The 13,075-nt window shown below is 40.4% G+C and overlaps 1 pseudogene; it reads left to right on the top strand.

The window, feature by feature from the left end:
* The first annotated feature begins 8,406 nt into the window (after positions 1-8,406).
* On the top strand, positions 8,407-9,976 carry LOC113891061 (annotated as a pseudogene).
* The last annotated feature ends 3,099 nt before the right edge of the window (positions 9,977-13,075 follow it).

Genomic DNA, 13,075 nt, shown 5'->3' with positions numbered 1-13,075 from the left:
GTTGCCCACTCAGCTGACTATCAGTTTTGGAACCTACTTACATTTTAGTCCATTTTGAGACTAATCTGATAATCTTTAACCAGACATTTCTTAATGGTTATTGCCTCCCTTTTTTCCTACAAAATGCTCTTACCAGCAAGGGGCATCTTTGAGTGAGGCTTATACAGTGTCAGTCACTCAGTGCTGTCCAAGTCTGCAACACCATGGGCTGTAGCCTGCCAGGCTCCTCTGTCCATGGGATTCTCCAGGCAAGAACACTGGAGAAGGTTGCCATTTCCTTCTCCAGGGGATCTTCTCGACCAGGAATCAAACCTAGGCCTCCTGTATTGACAAGAAGATTCTTTACCGTCTAAACCATCAGGGAAGCCCAGCAACTTCTCATTTACCAGCATATTTGAAATGAAACTGTGATGTGGGCCCCAAATTATTTTATCTGAGAAGTTGTCTTTAAATATATATGTATTTCCCGACTTAATACAGCATTCCTTTCTATATTCTTAATGATTCTTACTCCTTGCTGCTTCTCATTAATCCTAAAACTCATGGATTCATTGAATTGGAAGAAATACTAAGGATCAACTTGGCCAAATTTCTTCATTGAAAGCATAAGCATCTTCTCAACTGCAGCCATGGAGACTCAGAGAGATCTTTAAGCAAATATAAGTATCTTGAATAAGCTATGTTTATCTTTTATATGGGCAAACTTTTTTTTTTCTATTTTCAGTGGATTTATTTATTATTTATTTATTGTCTTTCCCTTTCCCATAGAGGTTCCAGACAAGAGTAAAAGTAAGTCCTCTTCTTTCTCTCTCTCTCTTTCAAAGGATAAGACAAGAGAAGACATGAGACAACAGTGGTTCTCAAACCTGAGTTTTTTACCAGAACCACTTGGAGGATTTTTAAAACTCTGATTGCTGGCCTCCAATCTGTGGTCTCTGATTCCGTAAATTTAGAGTGAGGTCCAAAATTTTGCATTTTCAACAAATTTCGAGGTTATGAAGATGGTGCCAGTCAAGGAATAGCCCATAAGATAAGCTACCTCAAAGGAAAATCCTTCTTTGATCATCCCTGAGAGAGGGGGTGGACTGAGAGAGATGTATAATCCAAAGGCATGATGTTGGGAGACTCTCGGACTGGAGGGGAAGGTGCTGAGTAGATGGAGGGTTAAAGGATGTGATGGGAGAGGGTGTCAGGAAGATTCCTGGAGGGCCTTGATGGGACGTTCCATATGGTAGTCAGGTTCTCACCCTAAGAAGCCACTTCTGATTCTCTACCATTTGACACTCTTTGTAAGGACTGGAGTGTATCAATGTAAACTGGGAAAAGAACTGGTTGAAGGTATTTTGAAACTGCCTTAGGAAAAGGTCAAGACTCCTCTTTTGAGCTCACCACAAGCGAAGTGGTGGTGAGGCAGATCCACTCTTCAGTTCAGTTCAGTTCAGTCACTCAGTTGTGTCCAACTCTTTGCAACTCCATGGACTGCAGCATGCCAGGCTTCCCTATCCATCACCAACTCCTGGAGCTTACTCAAACTCATGTCCATTGAATTGGTGATGCCATCCAACCATCTCATCCTCTGCCGTCCCCTTCTCCTCCCACCTTCAATCTTTCCCAGCATCAGGGTCTTTTCAAATGAGGCAGTTCTTCGCATCAGGTGGCCAAAGTATTGGAGTTTCAGCTTCAGCATCATTCCTTCCAATGAATATTCAGGACTGATTGCCTTTAGGATAGACTGGTTGGATTTCCTTGCAGGGGAAAGTATCTTTGTTGGTTCCTCATATCCAGAGTCCCCTCCACCAGCCCCAAAGGCCTTGTTCAATAGGACAAAGGAGTGGGGAAAATGAATGCAACTTGATTGTAATGTGGATTCCTTCTCTGCCTTCTAATTTCCTGCAGGTGGGATAGATCTAAGAAAGGCCAGGTTCTCTTAATCAAAACGATCCTCCCTAATGTTCTCCTATTTAAAGGTTATTTGGGGAACAGAATAAAATTTGGATTATTTTACAAAAACATCGCTCCCCGCCCGCACCCCCAACATCTATTAACATCTTTGGAGGTATTTTAACCAGTGTTCCCAGCGTGACCGTTGTCACCGCATCACACAGAGAGCCTGACAAACTAGCCGGCCAGGACTCTACCCCAGACCCTCGTCTTCAGAATGAGGACGCTGTAGTCTGGCATCTGAATTGTTAAAAGTTCCCAGGTGATTTTGATGTGCCCTTTAAGGGTCCAAAACAAACAAACAACAATCCGCCCCTCTCCAAAACCCAGTAGCTAGTCACTGCTCTCTGAAGCCTTTAATCCGGGTAGGGAAGAAACGCTGTAACCACCGGCCTGGCCCCGTTTAGGCGGAGGAAAAGCTGCAGGAGGTGCTGAGCTTAGGGAAAAAGAAATAAGACGGTAAGTGGGAGAGTGCTTCTGAAAAGGAGCCGCCATTACTGACCAAGGAACTTTGGCAGAAACATCCAGAATTGTACTAAAATTTGCTGCTGAAAGTCACCAGAGTCTTTAATCAACTGTGGTCTTTGAGAAACACAACAAAGAAAATTTCAGTTTTCCCAAGTCCACCGAGTTTCCGTTCCAGCTCTGAAGCTGCAGTGAGTGAGGGAGAGACTGAAGATAAGAGCCTGAAACTTTTACCTCCATTCTTTCTTTACTTAAAGGCCTAGTTTGCCGTTATTCAAAGGGCTACCCTAATTATGGCTTCTTTATAACTGGCAGACCGCTCTCGGGGCGCTTAAAGGCATCAGCGCTTGGAGGATGCCCGAAAAAGGGAACAGTGGTTATTCCATGTGACATAAGGTGTTTGTTTGTTTGTTTAAGCTTTGCTAAGAGTTGTGGTTTGAATTTGTCTTGGAGGGAAATGGGATGCATTGATAATAACTTTGTAACTCATGTCTCTTACCTGGTGAATAGAACATAAATCTGAAATATTTGGTTAAAGTCTCTGCTTATTCAAGAATTTAAAGAAATAAATTTCACTGATTCACATTGTAAATGAACTCCACATCCTTAACTGTAGAAGAAGCTATTTCTTTTCTAATGCTTTTCTCTTGTGTAGCTGTTTTTGACTAGTTGACTCAAAGAATCTGGATAAAATGTCTTGAAAAATGAGCTTCTATGGATAACATGTAATGCTTAAGTATTTTTCTTAATCTGTACAAACTCTTCATCCCTGGAGATAGCTTTGTGTTTTCCACTAATTATGATGGCAGAATTTTCCCTCCATATCTGGTATTCAGAAATTGTGTGTGTGTGTGTGTGTGTATACATGTGTGTTTTCCTCAAAGGCTTAAATGCTTGGAAGTTTTTTTCTCCCCCTTCCTATAAAGAACATGTGGGATTCCCTGATAGTTCAGTTGGTAAAGAATCTGCCTGCAATGCAGGAGACCCCAGTTCGATTCCTGGGTTAGGAAGATCCGCTGGAAAAGGGATTGGCTACCCACTTCGGTATTCTTGGGCTTCCTTTGTGGCTCAGCTGGTAAACAACCCATTACAGTGTGGGAGACCTGGGTTCTTCCCTGGGTTGGGAAGATCCCCTGGAGAAGGGAAATGCTACCCACTCCAGTATTCTGGCCTGGAGAATTCCATGGACTGTATAGTCCATGGGGTCACAGAGTCAGACACAGCTGAGTGACTTTCACAAAGAACATGTGGATTCTCAAGATCAGAATTATTTTTTTTTAATTTTATTTTATTTTTAAACTTTACAAATTGTGTTAGTTTTGCCAAATATCAAAATGAATCCGCCACAGGTATACATGTGTTCCCTATCCTGAACCCTCCTCCCTCCTCCCTCCCCATACCATCCCTCTGGGTCGTCCCATTGCACTAGCCCCAAGCATCCAGTATTGTGCATCGAACCTGGACTGGCAACTCGTTTCATACATGATATTATACATGTTTCAATGCCATTCTCCCAAATCTTCCCACCCTCTCCCTCTCTCACAGAGTCCGTAAGACTGTTCCATACATCAGTGTCTCTTTTGCTGTCTCGTATACAGGGTTATTGTTAGCATCTTTCTAAATTCCATATATATGCATTAGTATACTGTATTGGTGTTTTTCTTTCTGGCTTACTTCACTCTGTATAATAGGCTCCAGTTTCATCCACCTCATTAGAACCGATTCAAATGTATTCTTTTTAATGGCTGAGTAATACTCCATTGTGTATATGTACCACTGCTTTCTTATCCATTCATCTGCTGATGGACATCTAGGTTGCTTCCATGTCCTGGCTATTATTTACAGTGCTGCGATGAATGTTGGGGTACACGTGTCTCTTTCCATTCTGGATTCCTCAGTGTGTATGCCCAGCAGTGGGATTGCTGGATCATAAGGCAGTTCTATTTCCAGTTTTTTAAGGAATCTCCACACTGTTCTCCATAGTGGCTGTACTAGTTTGCATTCCCACCAACAGTGTAAGAGGGTTCCCTTTTCTCCACACCCTCTCCAGCATTTATTGCTTGTAGACTTTTGGATCGTAGCCATTCTGACTGGTGTGAAATGGTACCTCATAGTGGTTTTGATTTGCATTTCTCTGATAATGAGTGATGTTGAGCATCTTTTCATATGTTTGTTAGCCATCTGTATGTCTTCTTTGGAGAAATGTCTACTTAGTTCTTTGGCCTGTTTTTTGATTGGGTCATTTATTTTTCTGGAGTTGAGCTGTAGGAGTTGCTTGTATATTTTTGAGATTAGTTGTTTGTCAGTTGCTTCATTTGCTATTATTTTCTCCCATTCTGAAGGCTGCCTTTTCACCTTGCTAATAGTTTCCTTTGATGTGCAGAAGCTTTTAAGGTTAATTAGGTCCCATTTGTTTATTTTTGCTTTTATTTCCAATATTCTGGGAGGTGGGTCATAGAGGATCCTGCTATGATGTATGTCGGAGAGTGTTTTGCCTATGTTCTCCTCTAGGAGTTTTATAGTTTCTGGTCTTACATTTAGATCTTTAATCCATTTTGAGTTTATTTTTCTGTATGGTGTTAGAAAGTGTTCTAGTTTCATTCTTTTACAAGTGGTTGACCAGTTTTCCCAGCACCACTTGTTAAAGAGATTGTCTTTAATCCATTGTATATTCTTGCCTCCTTTGTCAAAGATAAGGTGTCCATATGTGCGCGGCTTTCTATTTTGTTCCATTGATCTATATTTCTGTCTTTGTGCTAGTACCATACTGTCTTGATAACTGTGGCTTTGTAGTAGAGCCTGAAGTCAGGTAGGTTGATTCCTCCAGTTCCATTCTTCTTTCTCAAGATAGCTTTGGCTATTCGAGGTTTTTTGTATTTCCATACAAATTGTGAAATTATTTGTTCTAGCTCTGTGAAGAATACTGTTGGTAGCTTGATAGGGATTGCATTGAATCTATAAATTGCTTTGGGTAGTAACACCTATCCTACTCAAACTCTTCCAGAAAATTGCAGAGGAAGGTAAACTTCCAAACTCATTCTATGAGGCCACCATCACCCTAATACCAAAACCTGACAAAGATCCCACAAAAAAAGAAAACTACAGGCCAATATCACTGATGAACATAAATGCAAAAATCCTTAACAAAATTCTAGCAATCAGAATCCAACAACACATTAAAAAGATCATACACCATGACCAAGTGGGCTTTATCCCAGGGATGCAAGGATTCTTCAATATCTGCAAATCAATCAATGTAATACACCACATTAACAAATTGAAAAATAAAAACCATATGATTATCTCAATAGATGCAGAGAAAGCCTTTGACAAAATTCAACATCCATTTATGATAAAAGCTCTCCAGAAAGCAGGAATAGAAGGAACATACCTCAACATAATAAAAGCTATATATGACAAACCCACAGCAAACATTATCCTCAATGGTGAAAAATTGAAAGCATTCCTCTAAAGTCAGGAACAAGACAAGGGTGCCCACTTACACCATTACTATTCAACATAGTTTTGGAAGTTATGGCCACAGCAATCAGAGCAGAAAAAGAAATAAAAGGAATCCAAATTGGAAAAGAAGAAGTAAAACTCTCACTATTTGCAGATGACATGATCCTCTACATAGAAAACCCTAAAGACTCCACCAGAAAATTACTAGAACTAATCAATGATTATAGTAAAGTTGCAGGATATAAAGTCAACACACAGAAATCCCTTGCATTCCTATACACTAATAATGAGAAAACAGAAAGAGAAATTAAGGAAACAATTCCATTCACCATTGCAAAGGAAAGAATAAAATACTTAGGAATATATCTACCTAGAGAAACTAAAGACCTATATATAGAAAACTATAAAACACTGGTAAAAAAAATCAAAGAGGACACTAATAGATGGAGAAATATACCATGTTCATGGATTGGAAGAATCAATATAGTGAAAAAGATAAGAATTATTTTCAAAGTAACATCTCTATGCTTAGTAGTGACTCATTTGTAAGCCAGCTGGTCTCTATTAATAAGTCTCTCATATAACCATCTTTTAATTTGTTTTTTTTTTTAATCCACATTTCTTTTCAAAACCCTATAAATGATAGCCAAAGTTCTGGTCCATCAAATCTAAATTCTAATTATAGGCATTCTCGTTTCATCTTCTGGTGGCACAAGTTTCATTTCTCATGATCTTTTTCACTTGGGTGGCATCCTCAGTCTTTAAACAGCAAGACTCCTTGTTTATTATCCCCTCATTTCTGTTACTTTCCATGCCAGGTGGCTGCCACATCTTTCCTAATGACAGCTGCCTGCCATAGCTGCCACCAGCCCCATGAGGACCATTGTGTGAGTGTAAATGCTCCCCCCACCCAAACCACCTAAACCACCCACTTGTTTGAAGAAATGGAACACAGAAGAATACTTCACTGTAAAACTGGCAACCTTCTGCCTTTGAGTGTGTTTAAAATGCTCAACCAAGGACTGCCAAATGTCCTTAAAGTCCAATTAGAAAGACTTCTCCACTTCAAAAAAAAAAAAAAAAAAATTCCTGCCATGGTAGAATGTTTGCCACTCAGAGACTTGTCTCAGTGTTTCCTCTTTTTATTGTAGAAACGTATTCTCCTTGCTACTGAACCTCTACTGACATAAAGGTAATAGCAGATGGATTTGAGCCAAAAGCCTATGATTAAAACCCCAGGTCTCTTGCACTGCAGGGAGATTCTTTACTGTCTGAGCCACCAGGGAAGCTCACACTTTCAAAAATTGGGTCCCAGACTTAGTTTTGTCTTTGACAGCAATCACTTACATTCTATCAACTTTTCAGAAGTCCCTTTGGTTCCAACCTCTCTATAGCTATCCAGCACTCAGCTTCCCTTTTCCTGTGTTACATACGTCACCCCACCCCACCCTCAGACTCATCCCTACACACCCCTACTCCCTCTGCAGAAACTGTGAAGTCACAGTGAGGAACTGAAGGGAGGGGTGCTGTATCTTCTCTTTTTTTCTCCCTGTGTTTCCTCTCTACCATCTCTTTCTCCCTCCCTCATTTTCTCTCCATTTCCTTTTTCTTTTAAAATATCCATAAACTGAACCTAAGCATAAACCCACAATGTCCTGCCAATAAATGTGTTTGAGTATGATCGTACTCATCTTCAAGGGCAGTGAGAACAAAGCTGGCCACATTACCATGTTGTTTTGCATATGCAATATTTAGTCATGATATAGAATGTTTAATATCCCTTATGCATTATTAGGAGCAACTTCAATAGTTCAAATATTCATGTAAATAATATTACATTTTTTTTAAACTTAAAAAATTTGTAAATATTCTTAAAAACAATATTTCTGTCTGTTATCCTTATCAGTTGATCTATATCTTTAGTGCTTGAATAGTAATCACAAGTGCTTGACCTATAGTGAAGTCTTACTAAATATTTTTGAATGAACACAGGTATGAAAAAATGGCTAAATGAATGAAGAAGTAATCATAACATATTTATAAATGAGGAAAAGGACTTACCGATAGGAAAGTGTTAGGAGTTTGGGAGGAGGAATAAAAATGGAATTTGAACAGCTGTCAAGGCCAATATGGTGCTGTATATCTAACAATTCTAAGTAACAATTCTAAGTCACTGTTTTGATGGACATTATAGTTAATTCTTATCTGTTGTGAAGGAGGCAGCTTGATGTATATTACTTATCAATAGTCCTTCAAACAATAAAACATATCTGCTGTCCTATAGAAAGCAACTTTTTTCATTGAAATTACTAAGCATCGGGCGGGCTGCTCGCTTCATTTCGGGGGCGTCCTTGTCCCTCCACGCCCGGCAGTTCCTGCCTCCGCCTTTCTCAGTCTTCTCGGTCCTACACGGTCCCGAGCAGACCGGCAGGCTGGCTCGGGCTGCGGCGGGCGGGTACGGCTGGAGTGTTCCTCGGCTGGTCGGCGGGACGCAGTGCACGCTGCTTGGCGCCAGGCTGATCGCGCCGCGTCCCGGGAGCAGTGATGTTGGGCAGCTCCGCGCACGGGCCTGCGGCCCGCGAAGCGGGTTCGGCGGTTTGCAGCAGACGGCGTTCCAGGAGGACAGGAGAACGTCAACCCCGAGAAGTAGGCGCCCACCCAGCAGCTCCAGACCCGGGCTGGGCTGGCAGTACTGAGGGCCGGGAACTCGCGGGGTCCAGCTCCCCAGAGGCCTAAGACGTGACGGGTTGCACCTCTTAAGGATCTTCCTATAAATGATGAGTATGTCCCTGTTCCTCCCTGGAAAGCAAACAATAAACAGCCTGCATTTACTATTCATGTGGATGAAGCAGAAGAAGAGGTTCAAAAGAGGCCAACTGAATCTAAAAAATCAGAAAGTGAAGATGTCTTGGCCTTTAATTCAGCTGTTACTTTACCAGGACCAAGAAAGCCACTGGCACCTCTTGATTACCCAATGGATGGTAGTTTTGAGTCTCCACATACTATGGAAATGTCAGTTGTATTGAAAGATGAAAAGCCAGTGAGTGTTAATGAAGTACCAGACTACCATGAGGACATTCACACGTACCTTAGGGAAATGGAGGTTAAATGGAAGCCTAAAGTGGGTTACATGAAGAAACAGCCAGACATTACTAACAGTATGAGGGCTATCCTCGTGGACTGGTTAGTTGAAGTAGGAGAAGAATATAAACTGCAGAATAAGACCCTGCATTTGGCTGTGAACTACATTGATAGGTTTCTTTCATGCATGTCTGTGTTGAGAGGAAAACTTCAACCTGTGGGCACTGCTGCTATGCTTTTAGCCTCAAAGTTTGAAGAAATATACCTGCCAGAAGTAGCAGAGTTTGTATACATTACAGATGACACTTATACCAAGAAACAAGTTCTAAGGATGGAGCACCTAGTCTTGAAAGTCCTGGCTTTTGACTTAGCTGCACCAACAATAAATCAGTTTCTTACCCAGTACTTTCTGCATCAGCAGCCGGCAAACTGCAAAGTTGAAAGTTTAGCAATGTTTTGGGGAGAGTTAAGTTTGATAGATGCTGACCCATATCTAAAGTATTTGCCGTCAGTTATCGCTGCAGCCTTTCATTTAGCACTCTACACAGTCACAGGACAAAGCTGGCCTGAATCATTAGTACAGAAGACTGGATATACTCTGAAAACTCTAAAGCCTTGTCTCCTGGACCTTCACCAGACCTACCTCAGAGCACCACAGCACACATAACAGTCAATAAGAGAGAAGTACAAAAATTCAAAGTATCATGGTGTTTCTCTCCTCAACCCACCAGAGACACTAAATGTGTAACAGTGAAAAGACTGCCTTTGTTTTCTAAGATGTAAGTCACTCAAAGTATATGGTGTACAGATTTTATCTTAGGTTTTAATTTTACAATCATTTCTGAATACAGAAGCTTATGGTCCAGTACAAATTATGGTATCTATTACTTTTTAAATGGTTTTAATTTGTATATCTTTTGTAAATGTAACTATCTTAGATATTTGGCTAATTTTAAGTGGTTTCTGTTAAAGTATTAATGATGTCAGCTGTCAGGATAATAATTAATAAATTGATTTGGAAAATTTGGTTTGTAAGTCAAAAAAAAAAAATTACTAAGCATCCTGAGGAGAGAAAATGCAAATATCAAGAATTTATTTTTAGTGTAAAATGTTATTATAATAATATCTAGAAAATATTCCCTAGCTGGATTATTAATTTCAAAAATAGAAACACTGTTTCTAAAGGTTTATCACCCATGATATTACTTTGCATAATATTATACATGCAGTAGGGACTGAAACAGAAGCTTTTTAAATAAAGGGTGGAGTAAATGAGATTAAAAGCTCTCCCAACTCTGATTAGTGATTTATTTTCATAAGCTTCTTTGTTTGAGGTTGTATTACTTACCATACTTTTCTAAAATAATTTGCCTTTCATCGTATTTATTTGTTTAATTGGAGGATAATTGCTTTACAGTGTGCTGGTTTCTGCCGAACAATAATCATTATATTTTAAATTGAAATGCACTTGACATAGAACATTTTGTAAATTTAAGGTGTACAGTGTTCATTTGTTACATTTATATGTTGTAATGTGATTGTCATTGTAACAATAATTAGCACCTCTTTCACAATACATAATTATCCTTTTTTTATAGTGGTTGGAGTAATTAAATTCTAGTAGCTTACCAAGTTTGATTATAATACATTGTTGTTGTCTGTATTAACTATACTGTCCATTAGGTCTCTAGGGCTGATTTACTCCTCACTGTTAAATTTGTACCCTAAGCAACATTGATCCTATCCTCTTGCCCAAATCCCCCGGTAACCCCCATTTTACTCTCTCTTTATGAAGTCTGTCCTGTCGAGATCCCTCTTATCAGCGATACCATCCTTGTCTTTCTTGGTCTGGTTTATCTTAGCGTAGCGTGCTCGCGGTCCACCCATGCTGTTGCAAGTGGCAGAATGTCCTCCTTTCTCGTGGCTGAATAATACTTCCATGCAGAGTACATCATGAGAAACGCTGGGCTGGAGGAAACACAAGCTGGAATCAAGATTGCCGGGAGAAATATCAATAACCTCAGATATGCAGATGACACCACCCTTATGGCAGAACGTGAACAGGAACTCAAAAGCCTCTTGATGAAAGTGAAAGTGGAGAGTGAAAAAGTTGGCTTAAAGCTCAACATTCAGAAAACGAAGATAATGGCATCCAGTCCCACCACTTCATGGGAAATAGATGGGGAAACAGTGGAAACAGTGTCAGACTTTATTTTTCTGGGCTCCAAAATCACTACAGATGGTGACTGCAGCCATGAAATTAAAAGACACTTACTCCTTGGAAGGAAAGTTATGACCAACCTAGATAGCATATTCAAAAGCAGAGACATTCCTTTGCCAACAAAGGTTCGTCTAGTCAAGGCTATGGTTTTTCCTGTGGTCATGTATGGATGTGAGAGCTGGACTGTGAAGAAGGCTGAGCACCAAAGAATTGATGCTTTTGAACTGTGGTGTTGGAGAAGACTCTTGAGAGTCCCTTGGACTGCAAGGAGATCCAACCAGTCCATTGTGAAGGAGATCAGCCCTGGGATTTCTTTGGAAGGAGTGATGCTAAAGCTGAAACTCCAGTACTTTGGCCACCTCATGCGAAGAGTTGACTCATTGGAAAAGACTCTGATGCTGGGAGGGATTGGGGGCAGGAGGAGGAGGGGACGACAGAGGATGAGATGGCTGGATGGCATCACTGACTCGATGGACGTGAGTCTGGGTGAACTGCGGGAGTTGGTGATGGACAGGGAGGCCTGGTGTGCTGCGATTCATGGGGTCGCAAAGAGTCGGACATGACTGAGCGACTGATCTAATCTGATCTGATCTGATATATATATATATATATATGACATCTTCTTTATCCATATATCCACTGATGAGCACTTATGTTGTCTCCCTGTCTTGGCTATGGAGAATAATGCTGCAGTAAACATGGGGGTGCATGTGTCTTTTTGAAATCCTGTTTTCATCTCCTTTGGGATTATAACCAGAAAAGGAATTGCTGGATCATATCATAGTTCTATTTTTAATTCCTTAAGGAAACCCCATATGGTTTTTCATAATGGTTGAACCAAATTTCATTCCCATCAAGAGCATACAAAGTTTCCTCCCTGCCCCCCACATCCTCTCTAGCGCTTGTTATCTCTTATCTTCTTGATGATAACCAATTGCATGGGATTCCTCACATAAGTGAAAGGCTGGCCTTTGTTAAGCACAAACTAGTGACTCAATAATAATAGCAGAGAAGTTGGGATAAATGCATAGATTTAGTAACTGTGAAAGCTCCAGTGCTTTGGCCACCTGATGTGAAGAGTCAGCTAATTGGAAAAGACCCTGATGCTGGGAAAATTTGAAGGCAAAAGGAGAAGTGGGTGGCAGCGGACGAGATGATTGAATGGTATCACTGACTCAAAGCACATGAGTTTGAACAAACTCTGAGAAATAGTGAAGGACAGGGAAGTCGGTGCTTCAGTCCATGGTGTCACAGAGAGTTGGACATGACTTAGCGACTGAACAGCAACCACGTGTGAATGTGATGGTCGAGATTGTGAACATTGTCATGTGGTTTCTTTTATGTTCTCAGCTACTCTCATTCAGCTGAAACTGTGAGTGAGAGAATAGGTGGGAGATTTAAAGAGTGAGAAAATAGGGCATTTTCATCTGGGAGAGAAGACTAGGGAAATTTAGTATGATTTATAGCAGTAAGAGCCAAATTAACCGTAATACTCATGAATTTGAAGGGATCTTAGGTATTATGATTGCATGCTTTCTCTAGATCTGACAAAGCCATCCATCATCCAAGTTTAACATCTAAATGTTTAAAGCAGAGAGATTACAATGGATTCTCTAAATATAGGATATGTATTTAGGGGAAATGTTTTAGAAAGTGGACAAATACTTGGGGAGTAGCTTGAAACCAAAAGACGTCAGGAAAGCACTGAGGGACTGGATTCAATCTCCATTTTTTCCAACTAAAAAGTAGTATTTGCAATGGGAATTAATAGAAACTTTCATATTAACACTTTTCAGCAAAACTGCACTCCCGAAGGAAAATACAGTCCTTGGAGGGGTTGGCAACAAGCTCCATGGGGGTAACATTTATTACATCGTGAAACTTTCCAAAAGCAGGATATGGAGA

The sequence above is a fragment of the Bos indicus x Bos taurus genome, chromosome 4, assembly GCF_003369695.1.
Source record: "Bos indicus x Bos taurus breed Angus x Brahman F1 hybrid chromosome 4, Bos_hybrid_MaternalHap_v2.0, whole genome shotgun sequence".
NCBI classification, from domain to species: Eukaryota; Metazoa; Chordata; class Mammalia; order Artiodactyla; family Bovidae; genus Bos; species Bos indicus x Bos taurus.
Note: the sequence above shows the minus strand (reverse complement) of the source record. Positions and strands in the feature narration are given on the sequence as shown.